We start from the raw sequence: 25,022 nt of genomic DNA on the forward strand, positions 1-25,022 counted from the left end.
CTTGTTCTGTTTAGATGAATGGATTGATGGATGAATGATTCATTATATTATTCCTATAATTTTTATTTTTTAAAAAAGCGTTCCCTGACTTTTACGTATAGATGTTTCTAAGGCCTCTCCTGGACCCGACACCTTATCATGGTGGAGGGGTTTGTGTGTTCCAATGATTCCAGGAGCTAAGTTGCCTGGGGCTTTATGCCCCTGGTAGGGTCACCCAAGGCAAACAGGTCCGGGGTGAGGAACCAGGCGAAGTGCGGCTCACAAGACCCATAATGATGAGTAAAAACATTGATCCACGATTTCCCTTGCCCGGACGCGGGTTACTGGGCCCCCCCCCCCTGGTGGCCAGGCCTGCACCCATGGGGCCTGGTCGGGCACTGCCCTAACAAGGCACGTGGGTCCCCCCTCCAATGGGCTCACCACCTGTAGGAGGGGCCAAAGGGGTCGGGTGCAGTGTGAGTTGGGCAGTGGCCGAAGGCGGGGACCTTGACGGTCCGATCCTCGGCTGCAGAAGCTAGCTCTACGGACATGGAATGTCACCTCTCTGGTGGGGAAGGAGCCTGAGCTAGTGCACGACGTTGTGAGGTTCCGAGTAGATGTAGTCCGGCTCACCTTGACGCACGGCTTGGGCTCTGGAACCAGTCTCCTCGAAGGGGGTTGGACCCTCTTCCACTCTGGAGTTGCTCACGGGGAGAGGCGCCGAGCTGGGGTGGGCATACTTATTGCCCCCTGGCTGGGCGAGAGGGTAGCCTCCCTTCGCCTTCGGGCGGAGGGACGGGTCCTGACTCTTGTTTGCGCTTATGCGCCAAACGGCAGTTCAGAATACCCACCATTTTTGGAGTCCTTGGAAGAGGTGTTGGAAAGCGCTCCTCCCGGGGACTCCCTTGTTCTGCTGGGGGACTTCAATGCTCACGTGGGCAATGACAGTGAGACCTGGAGGGGCGTGATTGGGAGGAACGGCCCCCCCGATCTGAACCCGAGTAGTGTTTTGTTGTTGGATTTCTGTGCTCGTCACGGATTGTCCATAATGAACACTATGTTCAAGCATAAGGGTGTCCATTTGTGCACTTGGCACCAGGACACCCTAGGCCGCAGTTCGATGATCGACGTTGTGGTCGTGTCATCGGACTTGCGGCCGCATGTATTGGACACTCGGGTGAGGAGAGGGGTGGAGCTGTCAACCGATCACCACCTGGTGGTGGGTTGGCTCCGCTGGTGGGGGAGGAAGCCGGTCAGACCTGGCTTCGGCGGTCGCTGAGGCAAAAACTCGGGTATGGGAGGAGTTTGGCGTAGCCATGGAGAATGACTTCCGGACGGCTTCGAGGAGATTCTGGTCCACCATCCAGCGTCTCAGGGTGGGAAAGCGGTGCAGCATCAACACTGTTTATGGTGGGGATGGTGCGCTGCTGACCTCAGCTCGGGACGTTGTGGGTCAGCGGAAGGAATACTTTGAAGACCTCCTCAATCCCACCGACACACCTTCCAATGAGGAAGCAGAGTCTGGGGACTTGGGGGTGGACTCACCTATCTCTGGAGCAGAGGTCGCTGAGGTGGTTAAAAAGCTCCTCGGTGGCCGGGCCCCGGGGGTGGATGAGATCCGCCCAGAGTTCCTCACAGCTCTGGATGTTGCGGGGCTGTCTTGGTTGACACGCATCTGCGGCATTGCGTAGACATTGGGGGCAGTGCCTCTGGATCGGCAGACCGGGGTGGTGGTCCCCATCTTCAAGAAGGGGGACCGGAGGGTGTGTTCCAACAATAGGGGGATCACACTCCTCAGCCTCCCTGGTAAGGTCTATTCGGGGGTGCTGGAGAGGAGGGTCCGTCGGATAGTCGAACCTCGGTTTCAGGAAGAGCAGTGTGGTTTTCGCCCTGGCCGTGGAACAGTGGACCAGCTCTATACTCTCGGCAGGGTCCTGGAGTGTGCGTGGGAGTTTGCCCAACCAGTCTACATGTGCTTTGTGGACTTGGAGAAGGCATTCGACCGTGTCCCTCGGGGAGTCCTGTGGGGAGTGCTCCGGGAGTATGGGGTGCCGGACTGCCTTATAAGGGCTGTTCGGTCCCTGTACAACCGGTGTCAGAGCTTGGTCCGCATTGCTGCAGTAAGTCGGACTCCTTCCCGGTGAGGGTTGGACTCCGCCAGGGCTGCCCTTCATCACCGATTCTGTTCATAACCTTTATGGACAGAATTTCTAGGCGCAGCCAGGGCGTTGAGGGTGTCCGGTTTGGTGACCTCAGGATTAGGTCTCTGCTTTTTGCAGATGATGTGGATGTGTTGGCCTCATCAGACCGTGACCTTCGGCTCTCATTGGAACAGTTCGCAGCCGAGTGTGAAGCGGCTGGAATGAAAATCAGCACCTCCAAATCCGAGACCATGATCCTCAGCCGGAAAAGAGTGGAGTGCTCTCTCTGGGTCGGGGAGGAGGTCCTTCCCCAAGTGGAGGAGTTTAAGTATCTCGGGGTCTTGTTCACTCGTGAACAATTAACTCGTGAACAAGACCCCGAGATACTTAAACTCCTCCACTTGGGGAAGGACCTCCTCCCCGACCCAGAGAGAGCACTCCACTCTTTTCCGGCTGAGGATCATGGTATCATGGTATCGATCTACGTTCCTACCCTCACCTATGGTCACGAGCTGTGGGTAGTGACCGAAACAATGAGATCGCAAGTGCAAGCGGCTGAAATGAGTTTTCTGTGGCTGGGCTCTCCCTTAGAGATAGGGTGAGGAGCTCGGTCATTCGGGAGAGACTCAAAGTAGAGCTGCTGCTCCTCCGAATTGAGAGGAGCCAGATGAGGTGGCTCGGGCATCTGCTTAGGATGCCTCCTGGAATGCCTCCCTGGTGGGTGTTCCTGGCATGTCCCACTGGGAGGAGGCCCCGGGGAAGACCCAGGACACGCTGGAGGAAGTGGCCGGGGAGAGGGAAGTCTGGGTTTCCCTGCTGAGACTGCTGCTCACACGACCCGACCTCGGATAAGCGGAAGTTAATGGATGGATGGATGGATGGATGTTTCTAAGGCCTTGTTAATCTTGGATGAGTGCAAGCAGTGGCACCATATCTTGAAGATCGTGGTGAGGATCAGATCAGGTCACCTATGCAGTGCTGTTATCACCCTGCAACAGGTATATCTACAGGGGGCCTCATGCCATTGGCCCCTCAACGCACTAGCCGAATGACGTGGGAGGTACTTACTCTTGAAATACAACTGCAATCTGCAAAATCATATTTCAGCTCGAAGTTTAATTTTGTCAATGCATTACTAGAATGCATTAAGAATTATTACACTAAGTCGATATACGGTATCGACAAATAGATCAAAATTTCATTGCATTTATTAAGACAAGCCAAACGCACTGATGGGTCTGTCATCCCAGCAAAACATGCAATTCCGATAAACCGTAGGACCACTTCAAAGGGGCAGAAATGGAAAAGCGTTATTTAGGATAACCGTGTTATCACTGTGGAGCACATGTAGCAAAAACAAAAAATATAGTAAGTAAAATTTACTTACTATAATTTAGCATCTATTTTTTTTTGAAGATGAAACATATACATTTTTATGTACCTGTAATATATCAGAGGCACTTGAATGTTGATTCTTGATTGAACTTGGGAAGATGCTTATCAGCAGCTGTATGAGAATACTGATCCGTTGTTTGGGTTGACAGAAGACCATCCTATTAAGGCCGTTCTTTCCAGTTTGACAGTGAATGATGTCTATTTAGGCCACATTACATGCGGGAAAACCAAATGGGTTGATGCTTGATGAAAAGTTTTTACATCCGGGAGCATATTTTGGCGTAACACCTAGCTGAGAGAGAGATGTGCATGTGACCAGACCCAAACTCACAATATCAATCCATCATCATCCCGTGCTGGTGACACATGGCACCAGCTGGACGCGATCACACCAGCCAAACACAGTCATTACTGCTAGCTAGCTGCTTCACCAACACACTGCATGTACGCTATTCCCAATAACCGAGAATATCACTGCAGAAAAATGTACATATATCATGACTTTTCGGAATGGGTCAAATACGAGTAATTTACATACTACTAAAGTCCTTTGGGGAGGCAAATACAGTGGCATAGTTTAGTCTGGATAATTATTTAACAGCAAGGCAAATATACCTGACGATTATTTTGAGTTCCAGCTGTATCCTAATAAAATGAAATGTTCTTGGAATGATTTTAATGATAAAATTGTGTTACAGAATGAACTGAGAGGTCTTTTCGTCGGTATTTATAGGTTCCATGGACACATTGCTTAAATAAAAGAAAAATAATGTTTTTCTCTAGTAAAAGGTGTCATGAATAGCACCGCTGCCTCACCTCCAGGACTTGGGTTCGAGTGTCCGCCATGGCGTTTCCATGTTCTCTCTATGTCGTCTTGGGGTTTCCTCCAGTTACCATGAGCAACAGTCCAAAAACATGCTAAGGTGAGCTGGAGTTGCCAAATTGCTATATCTATCAGTGCCCTGCGATGGGTTGGCGCCTCATCCCGGGTTATTCCCTGCCTTGCGCCCGTAGGGATTAGGCTCCAGACCCATATGACCCTGTATAGGAGAAGTGGGTATGGAAATGTATAAACTGAGGTGAATTTTCCAAGTTTTAGTCAAAAATTAGGCTCTTATGTGGCACCACACCCTGCCTACAAAGGATCTGAGGAAGGTGATTTGAACAAAACGAATGAGGCTGATTCGTTTCTCTCTTCCTCTGCTGAAAACTCGCTAACGCACGAGGAGGCCGCGCGGCGAGGTACCATGTGGCGCGGGTGGCCGTCGAGCACAGCTGCGGCGGGGCCATGGGCCGGCCAGCACCGAGCGGCAGACGGGGCTGCAGCTGCGCATGACAGACATGCTGATGCATGGCACGCATCACTGGCAAAATGACTGCTTGCCTAATTTAATGCCTAATTGACTCTTTAAGGTGGGTAATGAGTGAGGCAATGGGAAACTCAGCAGGTTACAGACTGATGCCTGCTTCCAGAAGAATATCGGTGCAAATCCCATCACTGGCAGAGTAATCGTATTGCTCTTGCCTCTCGCGTAAGGCCTTCAGACCCAAATGCCCTGTAAGAACCACCCAAACTCTCTATTCTATTCTGTTTATGTAAGCTGAAGCTGTGCTTCGCCATTTTTGTTATATTCTTTTAGCTCTTTACTTTAAGTCATAGAGACTGTATTAGCCCTGTATTACTTGTCATTCTTATACTGAAACAGGGAAGGCTCCAATATGGCAGCTCTGTAGAAAATGGATTACCCAGTTTGTCACCTTGATGTAACATAATACCAGTTGCTGGCCATAATTTGAGCGGTGTCGCTTTCAGGTGCCGGAATAGAAATAGTTTAATTGTTTGAATTTTTTTCAGTCAATATGCGATTATTATGTGTAAATGAAAGATAAAACTATAACATAGTTAACTAATAAAAAAATAAACATAGATATTTTAGTTTGAAATATAAGTAACAATACTGTTGTTATTACGACTAAGTTGACGTATTATGTAATGTAGAAAGGGTCTTAAAAACCCATTGTTAGACTTTCAGCACTAAAATTAGTGTTTGGGAAGTATACTATTAAATGATTGAATGATTTTTTTTTCTGAAATTGACAAGGATAGTATTTATAATTGAGTTGTCTTGGTAACTGACTTCAGACCAATCCTGGTCATTTAAACTAAATTCCAAATAGGTATATAATGAATATAATGAGTCTTGTTAAAACTTAAACACAGTAGTTGACATGCAGCTCTGCTGTTTCCTTTTATGTCAGCACTGGAAGGACACTGGAATATTTCTTAGTCAAATCATTACAGAGCACAGAGGTACCAATTTAAAGATTTAGTTTCTGTGTGTTAGATGTCTTTTAAACACTGCTGCTTATCCAATGTACCAATAATTTCAGAGGAATTAGTGTATAAAATAAGAAATAAGATAACTGCATATACATTTTATACAAAATGCGAGGCCAAGAAAACAGTAAATGGCCTCTGTGTTGCTTTTCAACCTCCGATGAATGTTCTACTGAAGATGGACCAGCATGTCCCGCATCCCCCCTTCATTTTGCCAGAGGTTGTGGTGTCCCACACTGGCTTGCAGTGCCAGTGCCGTCGCGGCAGACACCCAGGCCATCTTAGGGTCTCACTGTGCCCTTCGGAGGGCAGTGTCATGCAGGGAATGTGGGCATGGCCCTCATGTGGTCACCGGCCAAACGGCACGCAGGGGCGCTGAGAGATCATACCATTCGGCTAAAGTGCTGCGATATCCCGTCCTGCCGTGTGTTTTTATACCATCTACTCAACTTCTCTCCCCGGAAGGTGTTTTTTTTAATTTTTATTTTGTTTACAGATGCAGTGGCATTACACCCCGTGATCTTGTTTATCCCATAACATGAAATTGCGAGATACAGTCAGGCGTCGCATTTGTTTAGGAGAGTCGATGGGAGGTTTAGCGAAGCGGCCGCGATCTGCCTGGATTAGGTATGAAGCAGCCAATGCTCGCACATTCAGCGGCGTTATTATGTCTGAAGGAAATCAGGTTATCCTGCTTGTCAGAGGGTCACACAGATGGTGCAGCGAGTCTCGCTTCAGCTGGAGAGCTGCAAAAACCTCAGTCCAGGTGGTCCAATGAGCCCTGACCATCTGTGCAGCTCCCCGTGTTTCCGTCCAGTTCGTGAGAGGAACCCAACCCATACTGGCGTCATACGCCCCCCCTGCTCACCAGGTCCTCCACCCTGTCCTCTGGCTCTGCACCAGCCCTCGGGCCCGTGGACATTTTTAGCTTGAATCTGGCCAGGTAAGTTGTGTTTAGAAGATGAGTGATGTGTTTCTGCTGAGAGAGAGAGGGGGAGAGAGAGGGGGATAGAGAGAGAGAGAGGGGGGGAGAGAGAGGGAGAGAGACACATTACTGCCGTGAGGCATCCCCACAGCCATTACTCATCGCGCAGGAAGCAGAGCTCATGCCAGCAGGTCAGGAATAGGGCGGGTATCCAGAAGATTGTAGGTTCTCTCCTCAGGACACAGGTTCTGTGCTAGAAGAAGGATGCGAATTGCATTGGCAAAATATCTAATCTGCGTAAATGGATAAAATTGTAACTTGTAAAGGTCACGTTGAATGATATCTCCTGTTAAACAAATAAACAACGAGGTATGAATTTTCTCTCCTTGCTGAGATCTGGGTTGATGGGCTTTGCCTTAAAATTTCCGCGCGGTGTTAGGCCGCGGAATTTCCCGGAATACGGGGAAAGCCATGATAGTTAAATAAAGTAAGATAACGCGAAGAATAGGCAGCGCTGCCAAAAGACATGAGTTAATTATGAAAAATTGTAGGCAATCTAAGCTCCAAACAAGCCATAATGAAAATGTAATGAAGTACGCCCTCAGCATCTCAAAGTGCCTTTACCATTTACAATTACAGGGAGATTATTACAATTATAAATCTCAAGTAAATACCAATTAATACAGGATGAGTATTGAATGGTGCATTTGGGGGTGTCATTATAGTGAAATTATCTATTACCTGCGTTTTAAAAGCCTAATAGGGTCTAATAACAGTCAAACCATTTTAATTACATGAAAAGAAGTTATATCTCAAAATATTAATGAACACTATTCAAAAAATTTTCTACTTTTTCAGACCTATTTTTGGCAGGGAGTTATTGTCCCCTGTTTGGTTTTGTCTTGATTTACAAGGCGATGATTATCCTTTCGGAAAGGCGCATATTCTCATCGTTATTTGAGTCGCCATCCTCTCCCTTGGCTGTCGTGACATGACAGATGTTTTTTTTTATTTTTTCCCCGCTTGCAGGCATGTATTGACAATCCCTCGGAAAGCACATCACAGGAAATGCATCCGGGACGCGCGCGAGGGGCTCCGTTTGAGGGATTAGACTGACGCTTCCTTATCTGTCACCCAGAGCTTCTTCCTCATCCAGCAGATCCTTGGAGATGTGATCTGGCCCAAGCCCATCTGAGGACTGCGCTGTTACTTTATTCTCCTTTCCTATCACTCATTTTTTCTCTTATCCGGAAGGATCTTGAAGGTCCATTTGTGCTGTGAAATCTTCGACGTAAACAGGACCACGTGAAACTATAAAATATATATATATATATATATATATATATATATATATATATATATATATATATATATATCTGCAAACAAAAAGAAGTTACAGGAATCTCATTGAGACTATGACAGAATTTGTTCACCCGTTTAAATAAATATGGATCCCATTTCTGTTATTCCTAAATCAGCAGGAAATAGGACATTAAATGTCATCGGGAGGCATGAATACACACCAAGGCCTAAAATACGGATAGAGTGGACGCGCTGAGGCACATTGACCGTTAAACATCATTTTACAGCTGGTCCACACTTTGTGTCTCTGCTTCCATTCCAGTATTTTCTGTCCTTTCGACCTTAACATTAGGGTAATCTCCTACGCTATTGCCATGATGCGTTTGAGGTTGCGTTTCTGGGCATCTCTTTGTGCAAATAACAATTTGCGATTAAAATGCTATTTTTAATTAATTAATTTATTTTTTTTGCCTTTTGCTGCTGTTGTCGTTATCTGGGTGAAACGGCACCGTTTCGTTTTGTTCGCCCTTGCCGTACTCCTCACACTGCAGCTAGCTGTGTTTCTGCCGTAGATAAATTTCCTGCTGCAGGTTCCTAATCAGTTTGCGGAGAAATAACAATTAGCTCAACATTAGCATTTGCGCCTTTTACCGGACACATACACAAGCGAGCTCCAGAGGTATATCTCGTCTGGTGTTGGTCCCCCGAGCTGTACTGAATAAAACGCTGTGTTTTTGTTCTGACTTAGAAACTGTGCCAAACTGCTCAATGTCACCCTTTACTCTGCAGGCTAAACTGATTATAACATCAAATAAGGGCTTGTTTGAAATTTATTGTCCCCGGGTCTCAGATTCCAAATAGTGAGTAATTTTTTTTTTTGTTGCACAGTGCCCAGAAAAGTAGGGAATATTTATGCCTGTGTTTGTCGAACTATGATTAGAATTCAGAGTCGTTAGCAGCGCTGAGCCATTCACGGCCTAGGTAAATTTACGGCCTTAATCCGCCGGGAACTGTGGTTCTTAGCAGCTTTTTTATTGTTCGGTATCCGTGGATAAACATGGATAGAGGTCCACTGCAAAACAGAGATAAACGCAACTTCTATATGGAGCTAAAGCTACTGCAAGCTACTCTTTAGTAATGTTGCCACAACTCCGCATATGTAACAGCCGGTCTGACATACAGATTATTAATACATTATTAGACTGAAAAATCGGTTCTTCCCCAGTGCCGGTAAACTGCTGAGCACAGACTGTACCTCCAGTGGCGGGTGCACATATGCACACAGTCACACGCATAAAACTGACCCCTACAATACATGCATTCTTTTAGGCTGCGTCCAGTATGTTATTATTTTAATTTCTCATTTATGCTTAACATGCAGTTAAGTATTGCACTTTATTTGTCATCTACCTGTCTTGGACTTGTTAAATCAGGGCCAACATAATTTTGTTGTTTGTTTTCCATTATTATTGTTATTATTATTATTATTATTATTATTATTATTATTCAATGAAAATGATTAACAATAACCTCATGGCAAAATGCAGTGAAAGGATTGTCTGTAATACTACCCCACATGATGCATTGGATTTTATTGCAGCAAAAATCCTGCGTATTCCCTTAGAGGACTCTTCAAATTGCAGATGTCCGATTTTGCAAACAGCCAAACTGGTCATTCGCATGCCTTTCCGGTATTTCCTGTCCTTGGGAATAAACGTGTGTCTCGGGCTCCACAAACACGGAGGTATAATTTTCCACCCTGCTGGAGACTCATTGATTGCGAAGAGCGATCACAATCGTGGGCGGCACCACAATACCGCTGATTTTCAGTTGCGCCGTTCCCCCCGGAGGACAAGCAGCATCGGTGCTGATCGCATTTGTCAAGGGATGGTCTCTCTGTCCAATTGTCCTGGCCTCCTGTTTCCATTGGTAATTCTAACCAGGGTGGACTACAGATTAACCTCTATAGTCACTCTTCCTTGTTGGTGGCCATTTTCCATTCCCGCTTTCACCCTTTGTCATGTCCATTGTGATTATTTTCTGTTAAACACATTCCAGTTCATTGGCCGGAACTGCAGAATGTATACGGGCCACCACTTTTGTTTTCGTTCAACCCAAATTGTGGCTTTGTGTCTTTTTGACAAAATAGATTTTCTGTACCTCCGAAATGCAAGAGCCTGACAGATATTTTGGACTGGATGAGTGCATACATCACAATACACGAACGCTGTGCACACTGTAGTAAACAATATTTGTAGGGATATAACTATCTTCAGAGCTTCTTTTCTGATAAAAAATATATGCAAAATATAATGTTCTGTAATTGAGTAGCAGATATATTTTGTGCATATACACTCATCCATCCATCCATCCGTCTATCCATCCATCCATCCATCCACCAACCACATATCCAAGTCCTGGGGGGCCTGAAGCCTATCCCAGATAGTATGGGGCACAAGGCTGGGGTACATCCTGAATGGGATGCCAGTCCATCGCATGGCACATGCATACACCCCCATAGACCCCCATACACCCCCATAGACCCCCATACACCCACATAGACCCCGATATACCCACATAGACCCCATACACCCACATAGACCCCCATACACCCACATAGACCCCCATACACCCACATAGACCCCCATATACCCACATACACCCCCATAGACCCCCATACACCCACATAGACCCCCATACACCCCCATACAGCCACATGAGCTCAGTTTACTTCTTCAGAATTGAGACATCATAAAATGCATCACATCGGAAGGTCTGGCAACAGGGAAAAACACAGAGATTAGTCAAACACAGCAGCGTCTTCGCCCCCCATTCCAGGAGAAGCAGGACCATGAATGCATTCACTTGAAATTTGAAAGAGGGGAACCTTGGGGAAGCAACATCATGTAGTCATGTCTGGCTGTAGAGTGAGATGATACACTTGTTTTTATGTGCGGTATTATTGCCCAATGCAGCAATTATTTATGGGAAAGTGAGCAGTGAGAGAATGTTACATGACACTTCAGGTTCCTTGGACTGTGATGTGTCAGACTACGCCTGGTCGAACATCATAAACATCATGTACGCTGCATTATCGCGGTTGTTCAGAAACCTCAGATCCTTCCAAAACATCTTTCAGCCATCCAGCAATCTGTAAACCCCCATTATACATTTAAGGGTAATCAATCCTGGTAAAACGTGTTGTGCTTCAGTATGAATCCGATCCGCTGCCAGTGGCTCCTAGACATTCTGAAACTATTGCCTTTGGATGTTGGAAGGCCCTGTGAGGCTGGGCATAGATAAACAGGTTGTTTGTAATGTTTCAGAAATCAGAGGTGAAAAATACCAGGTTTTGTGGGCTGGAGGGCATGCTGGCTTCTGTTCTTGCAGAGCTCTTAATTAATTAGTCGTAATTGAATGGTTGCATAACTGGTTACATAAGGTCGTTGTCATTTTGTTTTATGTTCTCGTGATCCAAATAGCCTTCAGGATAGGTTTAGGCTTAGCGGGACTGTTAAGGTTTCTGCTCTTGATGCGAACTTCAGTTATCATGGAGTGTTGGTCCTTGGATAAGTTTCCTCATCACTGACAGAAGTGTGAAAGACGTCCACATTCGACAGCTCTGCAGGTGATGATTCTTGTCACTTCTTTCTCCATATGTGCCCAACCTTATGGTAGCTGCTCAGATGCAACAGCGACGCGAGGCAACAGCGTCGCAATCGTAGACGTCTCGGGCAGCCGGTGACACTCTTAGCGTCACTCTCTTTCCTGTGGCAGACTGACATTTGAATCACAACGGGCTGTATCTGATGTATTTTCACGTATTTACTTCTGCAGTTTTTCATTTGTTACATTTTGACGTAATTTCTCGGTGACATTTGGCAAAGGCGGCGCCCACAGACCAGCCTGTTTGAACTGCGTGAGGGGAGAGACCAAGAATGCTGAAAAATGTCCTCCCAGGTAACAAAAAACTAAAACGGGGACATTGGCTGACTGTGATGCTGTGTAACTGCTGGAACATCAGCAGTACCCTCCATCACTATCTTCGAAGGGATTCCTCTGATGCTGAACGCCAGGCATGGTGTTTCCAGGGGGAAATCCTCAGCTGCATGTCTTTCTCGTTAGCTGAAAGTCTTTTTGCATCTGCTGGCAGACAGCAGTACTGTACGTTCCACCTGAAAGACACGCTGAACCTCTATTCTAAAATGCATACGGTGTTAATGCGAAAAAGCTTTCAGAAACGCAGAGTTTTATTCATTGCTTCTAAGAGCAGTGGCACAAACAGGAATTGGATGGTTTTTTGTGGGGTTATTTTTCAAAATAGTGTTTTCTTAACGCTTCAACAGTGAGCAGGTATTTTTATTAGAACTGTTAATTTATCTAAATTAAATTAATACAACATTATTAATAAAGTAATCCTAGTAAGCATACGGATAAATCCCATCAGTTTACCTAGCATATACTGATAAGTCCTGCTTATGCCTGGACTGGACAAGTTCATAAATCACATTTTACTAATGCATGGCCCATTTGTAGGTAATTACTATGGGTATTTACGGGGTGATTACAGAGTATAACTGAACGTATTTGTCATAATTATTGTTTTGTCTTGGAGCTGATAAAGGAAGACAGTTCCATTTAAGTGATTAACCAGAAGATGCTTCTGGAATCTATGTCGAATTCAACGCCTCTTGACGTTTAATAATTTATTTCAGGAAAAACTTTGTGAAGACATTAGCGATGTGTTTTTTTTTTTGTCTGCAAAGGGTAACTTACTCTAAGCAAGGCTGGCAGTGGAATCTAGTAGGTAAGTAGGTTGTCTAGCTATCAATTTCAAAATGGAGTTGATTTAATGATTGTGATTTTGATTTGTAGAAACACACTCAATCCTCAGTGCCTCTCCTGTAATTGGACATATTGAGCAATTATCAGAAATGCTAATGTTAATAATGATCATAATAAATGTAATATTATCTTCACTTTCAATGAAAGTATGCCATTGATTGAAAACATCGATCTGTATTTATTCTTTGGTGTTTAAAAAACCTTTTAAAGAAACCTTTTAATAAAGGCTCTTCTATGCCAGAAATAGACAACCTTACCCGCAAAGGGCCGGTGTGTATGCAGGTTTTTGGGGTAACCTTTAGGTCAGTTGTTCAAACCCAGGTGTGAGGACTCTTCAGCCAATCAGTCCTCTGATTAGTAATCTAATTAGTGACTTGCAGCAGAAATCTGCAAACCCAGTGGCCCTTTATGGATGACACTGCCTACCCCTGATCTACGCCATCTCTTGGGGCCACACATGCAGCACAATTCATGGATTCATTTACACATAAACACAGTCAGATGAAGGTGACCATTCTGCATGCATATATTTGTAATGCTATGGTGACGCCCTTTATTGTATTGCAATGATAATTGTGACTGCATTCATTATGTGGCAATGATAATATTGATTACACAACTGTGACAGTTTTCACTGGATGACAGCAGCAGTATATTACTACAAAGGATTAATTAATTAGATATTATACAGTACAATTCAGGTGAATCAATACCCTGATGAGTCCATGGAGGTACAGGAAGTTGTATCTCCTTTATTTTTGAGATCAAATTATGAAACAAGTACTTTTGAAATAACTCATTACTAAAATGGTATTGTCATTTTAAAACACATTTTCTCTCTTCTTTGGAAAAATTCACTATTGTAATATTGCAAAATGTATTATCTTCTGACCTTTATCAATTTTCTTAGCTACCAGCCGCTGCTGGCGATGATTCACCGTGAGCTGAGCTGGTGTCCTCTGAGCTGAGTGGGCTTGAGGACAGTAGGCAGTAGGTACAAAGGGGCATCTGAAGCCTGCCGTTGTGCATGTCTGGGACACTGCACAAAGCTACTGTGCCAGTTATCGGAAGGTTGTTGGTTCAAATCCCATAGTTGCCTGAGTGATTTCACCATTGGGCCCTTGAGCCAAGCCCTTAACCTAAATCGCTCCAGGGACAGGCTGACCCTGATCTCTGAATCGCACGTTGCTTCGGTTAAAAGTGTCCCCTAAATGTAAATGCACCACTTCAATGTTGAGAGCATAAGCCAGATTTTTTTCAAAATGGCATACAGTTCAGATGCCATATTTCCCTCCACCGCTGGTCCGACGCAGTCAGGATCCTGTCCAGTGAGAGAGCTATCATCCTTTCACCTTATATTACCCCCAGGAAGCCCCAGTGAGTAACATGACATGGCAAAGAAAGACTTGTAATACATGAGTAGCAATTTGCTGCACACAGTCAGGGACTTGAGACCCCTGAAGAAAAACAGCCTACTCTGCACTTTCTTGTAGACTCCCTCAGTGTCATTACAGCAGCCTAGCCTGTCATTAACGTAGACACCACAGGACTCATGTAACTGTGCCATTTGTACAATCTCTCCTTGAATGGTGACGCCTGTCAGTGGCTCCCTGCTCCCCTTGATGTCCACCACCCAACAGAACCCTCCACTCTCCTACTGTACTCCTCTTCCTTCACTGTCACATCCCACAATCGGAGAATCATCAGAGGGCTTCAGAAGATGGCACTTCTGTGTTACCGTAGGTATGCTGTTACCGATGTGGATAAAGCGTGGCCTGTCGGCAAGGCAACCAAAGTAACCATGGCGTTCTCAACCCGCTTCACCTTGATCTTCTCCCCTTGCATACAAGGCTGGTTGGAGTTAAATGACGTTGCTAGACTTGTCTAGGTGTGATTAGATCCTGTGAAGTCCATATAGGAGAGTCCCAAAGTGTTTTACCTCAAGGTCAAATTCCATCGGCAACACAAAGACAATGTCCGCTCCCCCCCAATAACATTTTCCATGTGGGGTGGGGGGAGTGTATCATCATGCGGTCTGGATGTCTGCTTGTGGAGTACTCTAGGATAGGATCTTCCACACCTAGGTATGTCACACATTCAAGCTGTAGTAGGTCTACGAAATCCTTCACCAGTGGTCAGAGATTCTGATGGACCAGCTTCTCAAACCTTCAAATTTTGGCATGCCAGTGCCACTGATCTCTGGTGATTAAGGGTACTGGAACATCTCCTCTTGCGGGCAGGGACTATGTATGAGGTTTTCCTGTTGGGGGTGTCTTTTGTAATCCTGAAGACATTAAACAGTTGCTGTAGAAGCTATCCCAGTTGGAATGCCCATGCTTTAGGCACTGTCAGACTGATACCATCAAACTAATAACAAAGTGTTCATCAACTTTCATTGATTGAAATAACCTATTGAATTTTGGTAATCAAATCTATGTTGTCAAATTTATGGTTATCATCACAAATATTTATGTATAATTATATGTCCCAGGCAGTCACACTTGTGGGCAATGGTGGCTTAATGGTTAGGGAAACATACTTGTAATTGTAAGATTGCTGGTTTGAATCCCTAAGCAGCAAGGCCCCAGTGAGGTACAATACCCTGAGCAAGGTACTGCTCCCTGGGTGCTGAATTAGCTGCCCCCTGCTATGTCACATATGGGTTAAATGTAGAAGACTCATTGTGTGCGGTGGTGTGTCAACAATGACCACTGATCTCTAAATTTTAGGTGTAGAAAAAGTAATTGCAGAGATATTCAAATTGGGGTTGTTTTAACTGTCTTTGCCTATCTAGGTTGTTGATACAGTATCTATGCTTCTGCCTTTTCTTTTAAAATTATTCCCACCCATGAAATAGGAATCATCGCAAAGGAATAATTCGGATTGGCTGATCCTTATTTTTTCAGTTCCAATCCAATTCTGACACACATCTGCCGATACCGAAACAGATTCCACTATAAGAGCTAGTATAATATAATAAAGGTATAAATAATATATAAATATTTATACTTTATATATTATTGATGTTTTTAAAACTAGGAAATACAAAAAAAAAATGTATGCCAAAAAACATCTTGTTTTAAGACTGTTTTAAGCATTCGCAGTTCAATTTGAGTATCTTCCAAGTGAGCACACGCAAGTGGCGAATGCGTAAAATGCCACACAATTTTTCTCCCACTGGCAACAGCGTCACTTCCACTTTGTTGCGATAGCAACCCCTCGTGCATCGCAAGCTGTAGCGAGTGCGCAAAACAGCTAGCGACTCCCAAATCATCCATTTACTTGCGTCCACTAAACGCTTCTTCCACCTCTCAAAACTTAGTCTTTACAAAGATTGAAAATCGCTGTCTTAGTTGTTTCAAGCGTAGAATACGTCCAAATTGCAGACATGTTCGTTAATTTGCTTTGCAAGCGGGCAAGTCGCATTTGCTGTCACCCTCTAATCTGATGTTTTTATGCTCTTTGTCCTGCGAAGGGTATGTGCATGACGTCACAGCAAGCGGATGTTACTGCGCTCACACCCACTGAGTGGCAAATAGACTGAGTGGCAGAATTAGCGGTCGGTTTATATGCCGCACAAAACACATCGAAAATAAGAATTAAGAGCTGTCCTGCGACTGATTGTGAAAATAGATTTAACACGAAACAGGAACTGCCGAAAACGAAATAAGTATAAGTATCGCCTCATATTGGGCGATACCCGATCCGTCTAACAGGTTTGTATCGGTGCATCTATCTAGTTATAATGCAATATTTATTTCATTATTTAGTTAAAATGTTAATATATGTTTCAAATTCCTTGCATTTTTGTGTGACTTAGAAATTATTTCGTAAGATTGGCTTCCTGTTTGTTATTCATTTGTAAGGACACCAGGTGTGACTCCCAGCTGGAAACTGTGGTTTGCTATGGAAACAAAAAATATGCTTTTACAGCTATACTGGACACTGCAAAGGATTTTTAATGGGAATTGGCTGTATTTCTGTCATTTACTGTATTCTATTATTCTTTACTGACATTTGTTCTGATAATTCCCCTTGCATTGTTATCAAGCTCATTTACCAAATGTGCAATGTAAAAAAAAATCCAGTTTGTAATGCAGATTTTATATATTTGCTTGTTTTGTTCGCGTGTGCTTTTATCCTGTGTGTTTTTGCATTTTGCTTGACAATCATGGATCATTTGCCGTGTCCCACACTATGGTTACATCACTTACGTGGTCTTACATTTACATCTTTTTCTTGTTCATCTCTGAAAGGCTCTCCTGTTTTAGTTCATTCACAGCCTACTCATCTGAAAGCATATTCTGTGCATGAATTGTGCTCTTCTGTTCACGACTTCCATGCTTTTTTTTCCCCAAACCGGGCCCGTTAGATGGGATTGGGCCTCAGCTGTCGTGCTGCTGGGCCGGGACGCCCTTCCAGTTCCTCTTACAAGGGCAGATCGGTCCACATCTGTTTATTTATTTATTCATTTCCTTATTTATTTCAGAGAAAAGAGCCATAACCGTTTTAGCAGCATGATGGGTCCCATGACATTTTCTGACAGAGCTCACTTTAAAGACTTATTCTTTTATAACCCTCTTAAATCATAGCAGATAATTTCAATCCTTGAATACATAAAGCCCAGCTAAGCAAGCCCACCCCCACAGCCCTGTGGAGTACCTAGGATGTGGGTGTATCTAGGTACACCAGTGCGCTACAGGAATGGATTATGCTGTAGGTGCTGGGATTACGTCTGTGTTTGCGTGCAAAGACTCAGTCAGAACTGGGCTGTTTGTACATGCACAGCTGCTCTCAATAAAGCTATTCGGCTCTCCAGAGAGGTGCCTTTTTATCAAATAGGATATTTCTCAATTTGTGTCCATTTAGTTATTAGCAGAAAGCAGTTTAAGTGATAATTAGGTCTACCGCCCTCTAGTATACAGAAGTGTGTATATGTGTGTGTGTGTGTGTGTGTTTGTACATACACACACACAGACACACACATGATATAAGTTTTGTAATGAATTCAATGACTAAGAATGACTAAGAGGATTATTTATAAAATATTACCTGCTGGGTGAGACGAATCGTGTAAAACAGTTCAAATTAGCTCAAAGCCAATTGATGCTATGTAGTTTTTTTTTTTTTTTTTTAACTGTCCTGCTGTGTTGCATATCCTGAATTTTTTTCTTCCTTGTTCCAGTAGAATCTGCCAAATCGGGGGCCAAAAATGAAAAAGTTTCTTGATAAAACACAGTTCGATATAAATTAGATTGACCCCTAAATGTGAATTTAGGAAACGACGGTGCCATTCCGCGGGAATAAACAGACACTGATTTCGTTTGTCTGAGCAGATAAGTCATCTGTATTGAGCTTGTCTCCCATAGCTTGTCCCGGCTCATCCCTGATTTAATTTGCCACATCTTGTGGAAGAAGTGATGACGTTTAAACGCGGGGACTCTGAAGGTTACGCCGGCTCAGAATTTTAATTAGGGTCCCCTTCAATGGGCCACCGCTTCTTCCGGAACGTTCTCCGCCGCAGCCCACCCCTTAACAGGCTTGCCGCTGACTCTTGTGACATTGCGATGCGAAGGCACTAGGCTTTCCAAGCAGAGGCGCTGCGTGCACTTTTTAAATTCTTCTCTGAGCCCCCCTGGCAACAAGTAGAGCTTCCGCGTGTCTGCATTGGGGGCTAATTGTGCTTTGAGGAAGTGACACTTGTGTCACTTTACAGTCTAAATGCAGCGCGTGTCAAACGAAAAAGCAGGCAAATCGACCCCCGCTGGCCCGAAATAACAGCCATGGAGACTGAGCTCATGCCATGGAGGTACGCTAAGATGCATTTTCATGGCGCTATTCTGGATACGGCAAATTGCCTTTGTGAGACGTGTGGCTTTTTAAATAACGCAATCCATTAAGAGCTCTCAGTAAACTCTCTGTTTCTAGTGTGGCGGAAGCTGGAAGCACAGAGAGTGCATTTATGATGGAAGCGGTTTCAGCTTATGATCCATTATACTCTGCTCCATTGTGCTTTTTGAATATCATGTTCGCATATCAGAGTCAGATATCAGGGGTTCAACATGTTCGAATGGTATTTGGAATGTGCCGTCCCTGGCTGGACTCCAATTACCATACAAAAATTATGTTCTCAAATAAACAGAGGGATGTGACTAATATTATGCTACTCTGAGAGTAGTAATAATTCAAAGGCTAGGGTGTCACACACATTCGATGCATTCTGACTTCTCATTGGACACACCGTCTAACTTTACCCGTTTCAAACAAAAAAATCGAACAATTCTATTTCTATTGTAATGAGAGAAGGCGCTCTGTCATTGCGGCTGCAGATATACTTGTTTTCCTTTTCAATTTAAAAAGCAAGGCTTCTTAGTTTAACCTTCAGATAATTGCCTAGGCTAATTCTCAACTCACTGTAATCATGGCATGCTTTTATTTCTCTACACATTTCTATTGCACAAACACAATTTTTTTTTTTTGTTAGTTAGCCACCGGGTTGATCCTGTATTCATTCCCACACACTGTTTGTTTGATTTTCTGTTATATCTTGGTTGAAGCGTTTTAAAGCTTAGGGCTGAACTGCTGATGTGATGAATGATCTGGATTCAAGGCTCCAGTTAGCCAAGTCTTTCTGGGGTGGGGTGTGGCTCAGTGGGTTAGGAGGCTCTGTCCAATGATTCGAATCCCAGTATCGGCAGAGTGATGTTATTGTTGGGTCCTTTAACCCCCAGCTTCTCCAGAGAGTGGCTGAGCCCTCTTTCTCAAAAAATGTATGTCGCTTTCGGGGCCTGATACAGGCAGCTGCTGAGGGCCCATACCAAGTCGTGAAGAAAAATATATATAATTTACGATAACTAACAAAACCATATACATCAAATTAGAAGGTTTTGTGCAGGCAGAAACATGGCCAGCTATAGCTATATGCAGAATAGGCAGTTGCCTTACCTGCATTGCAGAGGAAGAGAGATGATCTTTAGTTTTCTTGGCCTCCCAAGTAAAGCTCTGCCTGTCGATTTACATGCACCACAGACCACACATGTCAGTAGTGTCCCTCTGCAGCCTACGGCCCCCCGTGCCCAAGTGGGGGGTCTGAGTACCAGCCACATGCTCCTAACAGGTGTCCGCTGGCCATTGCTGCTGCCCCCCCCTCCTCATTGGCAAACCTCAGAGAGCAGTCCGGAGATGCCTGACAGAATGATGGATCAGGCCCCACCATATTGGCTCGCTGATCCATACTTGCTGGAGTAGATATTGGCATTTGCCATTCAGATGTTTAGCCCCGAAGTCATGTCCTGCTGATTAGTCAAATGCTTCAGCTTCCAATAATTAATGTTTAACATTGGGGACCCTTCCTCTGGGGGACAGAGGGCATTTCTGGAAATTGCACAGAAGTTTCTCTGGCACTTTCGAACGGAGGCGAGGCGCCCCCCGGACACCAGGGGAGATCGATGGCCACGTTAGCGCGGGTTAGCGGCGCTGTCCTCGTGCCCCCGCACTGCTGCTGTTTGCTGACGGACTTTAGGGGCATTATCCTGGTTAGGGGCGGGGAGGAGTTGAAAATTTTAAAAGAAAAAAAAGACATAGCAGTTAAAGAAAATGTAACTTTAGTGATGGATTGGTGGATGTTTATGATAGGCCTGTGCAGATTATTGTAGACTGCTCAGTTAAATCTGTAGGATAATGCTGTGTACAGTTCTTAGAGAATTTGCATTTGTCACTCTGAATCATCAAGGATAGATGTTTCCTCTGTGATGTACTTCCTATTTAATAAGAACTGTTAGCATTTCCTTTATGATGTAATTATTGTTTAATAAGATCTATTATCAGCGCGACTATCAAATGCTGTTTGGGTGGTGGCTCAGTAGTTAGGACTGGTGCCTCACACCTCTGGGGTCTGGGTTTGAGTCTCCACCATGGCTCCCTGTATGTGGAGGGTGCATGTTCTCCCTGTGCCAGGTTGGACATAGATATGTATGTGTGAGTTAATGTTGTGCTCTGCATTGGGTTGGCACCCCATCCTGGGTTGTTCCCTGCCTTGTGCCCATATAGGCTCTAGACCCCCTGTGACTCTGAATGGGACAAGGAGTTAAAGAAAATGGATGGATGGGTGTTTATGAGATTATTGCAGAGATTATTGTAGAGTCCTTGGTTAAATCTGTAGGATAATTCTCTGTAGAGTTCTTAGGGAAATTGCTTTTATCTTAACATTAATACACAGCTTTTCTTTGAATGGCTATAATGCTTTGAGTTTTCACATACTAATCGACTCTCACAAAATTTCAGGTTATGATGTCAGCCTCAGTATTTTTAAGTTTGTGTTCTGGTTTTCTTAGTATTTATCTTTTACCCTTTAATGTATTATTATTATTATTCATTGATTTTTTATGTAAATACTGGTTTTCTAGAGCAAGAAGGCACTGATAAATTTCTTCTTCTTCCAGTAAGTCTTTGTCTATGGCTATAAAGGGATGTTTTTATGTGTCGAACGTTGACAGTGCTGTGACTCTGTGGCCTTGCGTTTCTGAGGTTGCCGGTTCCGTTCTGACCCAGCTCTTTGTCGGATGCCACTTTCTCCTCATGGATATGTGGGTCTCCTGGGCTGCTCCAGTTTTCTCCCTGTGATTCAGGCGTCTTGAAGAGACCTGCAACGCGTGACGCGTCTATGTGCGTGTGTCCTGTGATGGGTCAGGCTTGTAACTCTTGGCTGCATTGCCCCCGGGACTCATGGATTGAAATGCACACATATAGGTTATTAGGTTACACGTCAGACACGAATAATGTAGTAGTACATGCTTACTTAATGCTTTAATTGACCAGTAACTAATAGTAACTACTTAGTGATCTCGTGTTTGTTCATCATTAAGCAATCATGACGGTTCATGTATTAAGTGCAGGAACTATATTAATTAACAGTTAACTAATTAGTTAATTAACTAAAATACACTATATAGACAAACCTATTGAGACACCTGGCCATTACACTCATAGGAACTTTTATGACATCCCATTCTAAATCCTCAGGCATCAATATGAAGTCGGTCTCCCCTTTGCAGCTATAACAGCTGCTGCTCTTCATTTTGCGTTGTGTCTGTGGGAAGTTTTGCCCATTTACCCAGAAGAGGATTTGTGTTTTCAGGCACTGATGTTGGACGTGAAGACCTGGCTCACAATCTCTGTTCTAGTTCATCCCAAAGGTGTTTGGTGGGATTGAGGTCAGGGCTCTGTGCAGGCCAGTCAAGTTCTTTCACACCAAACTTGCCCAACCATGTCTTTATGGACCTTGCTTTGTGCACTGGGGCACAGTCATGCCAGAACAGAAAAGGGCTTTCGTCAAACCTTTCCCATAAAGTTGGAAGCATTGAATTGTCCAAAATGTCTTGGTATGTTGAAGCATTAAGAGTTCCTCTCCCTGGAACTAAGGGCTTGGCTTAACCCCTGAAAAACAACCCCATACCATAATCCCTCCTCCACCAAACTTTACAGTTGGCACAATGCAGTCTGGCATGTAACGTTCTCCTGGCATCCGCCAAACCCTCACTCATCTATCAGATTGTCCGGGAGAGAAGCCTGATTCATCACCCCACAGAACCTGTTTCCAGTGCTCCAGAGCCCAGTGGCAGTGTGCTTTACACCACTGCATCTGACGCTTGGCATTAGGCTTGGTGATGTGAGGCTTGCATGCAGCTGCTCAGCCATGGAAGCCCATTCCATGAAGCTCCCAGTGCACGATTTTTGTGCTGGGGTTAATGCCAGAAAAAGTTCAGAAGTCTGCAGTCACTGAGTCAACAGCGCAATGGTGAATTTTACACACTATGCACCTCAGCACTTGGTGAACCCACTCTGTTATTTTATGTGATCTACCACTTTGTGACTGAGTTTGTTGTACCTAAATGCTTCCACTTTGCAATGATACCATTTACCAGTTGAGCGTGGAATATCTAGAAATTTCACAAACTGACTTATTGCAAAGGTGGCATCCTATGACAGCACCGCGCTTGAATTCACTGAGCTCTTCAGAATGACCCATTCTCTCACAAATGTTTGTAAACCTGACTGCATGGCTAGATGCTTGATTTTATACAGTGTGGTAATGGGTCTGAATGAAACACCTGAATTCAGTGATTAAAAGGTGTGTCCCAATACTTTTGTCCATATAGTATGACTCTTGCTTGAAATACATGAGCCACCATTATTATGAAATACTTAGTTAAGTCAGTAGTTAATTAATGCATTAAGTAAGCGTGCACTACTACATTTTTCATGTCCCCTCAAGTAAAGTGTTACTGGTTATTAACGTGGTTATACGGGTAGGTTTGGTTACTATTTTATGCGTCAGACTAATAATAAAATCCAGTACCAATCATAATAACCCATTTCATCTACTGCTTAGATATATGCAAGTACAATGCATGCATATCCGAGAACACTACATATTTGTAGTCAAATATTGTTTTTTGTTTATATGATTTGGGGTATGCTTGTGTGCCACACTCAAATCATGACAATTTACATTTCCTTACTTCCCAAAGGTGATGCTGGAGTAATTAGGCCAATGCACCTCACGTCCAGGTCTGAATGAACTGAAATGATAATTTAGCATATTTCAGTATGATTTTGTTTTATATGCCTTCTAACACATTGTTTGTGATCTGATTCAGATTTAGTTGTATATTGTTACATTTTAAATGGAAAGAATTCAGATGATGGTGCTGGCAGAGGAGTTTCCTGGGTAGAACGGTTTTCCATTCCCCTGTATTTGCTTTTAGGGATTTTAGGGTGTTGAACGCTGGATTCTGAAGCAGAAATGTCAAAAGCACAAATATTAAGATAACTGTAATAGATTATCGCCATGACCCCAACTCTGATAAACAGTTGGATAGATTGGTGGATGTAATAGATTATTATTGTCTAGGAACACCTCATAAAGTGAATGTGTTATTAAAATATTATTTGAAATACATAGAAGCTTAAATAAACCACCTACAGGGGTGTTGGAATTAGATGTATTATTTTTCATTTTGATGTTATAAAATATTAAGGGAGCCTGCAGTCACAGAGACACGATTGACCTTCAAGGATGAAACATTACCCTCTTATTACTGTATTTATATGGCTGTCTTCTCTTATCCTGGCAGGGTTATAAACTTATTTAATTACTCAATTAAGTGTGCTGGATATGACCCTGTAGCAGACAGGTGAATTAATGGAATATCAGGGACGGTTCTAAACAGCATGCTGAGGCTACTTGAACCAGTTTTATGGGGGACACTGCAATTGACCAGGAGAAAACCCATATGTGCTGTTATGGGATGACTTTAAGCTGATCTCTACGGACGGGAAACTCAATACCACTTGAATTCCTCCTTCCAGCAAGTCTATGATATGAGATTTCGTTTTCTTTTCCATTGTTAATGTTGATATTGATTGGAAATGCAAGCGTGTTCTGCTTTTCCGAACACTCTTGGGTAATGAGGTAATTATCCATCTTTTCGACGGCCTGTTCTTTGTATTTTTGATTTAACCTCATCTCAAATGACCACCTAAACATTTTAGTAATAATGCTCGTCTTTTCCCTGATTCCAAGGAAGGACTTAGATGACTCTCTGCTCTGGATTTTGCCCCTTTGAGAGTCATGCCTTGCATCCTCGTAGTTATACATATTTCTGTCTACTGCATCATCTTTCCATATTTTTCTGATGCTGAAAGGCATTTGCAGGAAGGGTCAGAGACTCATCTCGCCCATTGTAGTCCCTACATCAGGGGTTCATCTCCATCATTGTAGCCATGACATAAGAGGTTTGTCTCACCCATTGTAGTCCAGAGATCAGAGTCTTGTCTCGCCCATTGTAGTCCAGAGATCAGAGTCTTGTCTCGCCCATTGTAGTCCTGAGATCAGAGGCTTGTCTCGCCCATTGTAGTCCCAAGATCACCGGCTCATCTGACCCATTGTAGTCCCAAAATCAGAAGCCTGTCCCACTACAGGCAGAGACATGTCTCACTCCCTGAAGCACTACGAAGCAGTATTTGTCACCCACTGCTACTCTATTAGTAGAATTTTGCCGGCCAGTGGTTTAACTCGCACATTATAGGATTATAG

Source organism: Paramormyrops kingsleyae, chromosome 12 (assembly GCF_048594095.1).
Source record: "Paramormyrops kingsleyae isolate MSU_618 chromosome 12, PKINGS_0.4, whole genome shotgun sequence".
Classification (NCBI taxonomy): Eukaryota; Metazoa; Chordata; class Actinopteri; order Osteoglossiformes; family Mormyridae; genus Paramormyrops; species Paramormyrops kingsleyae.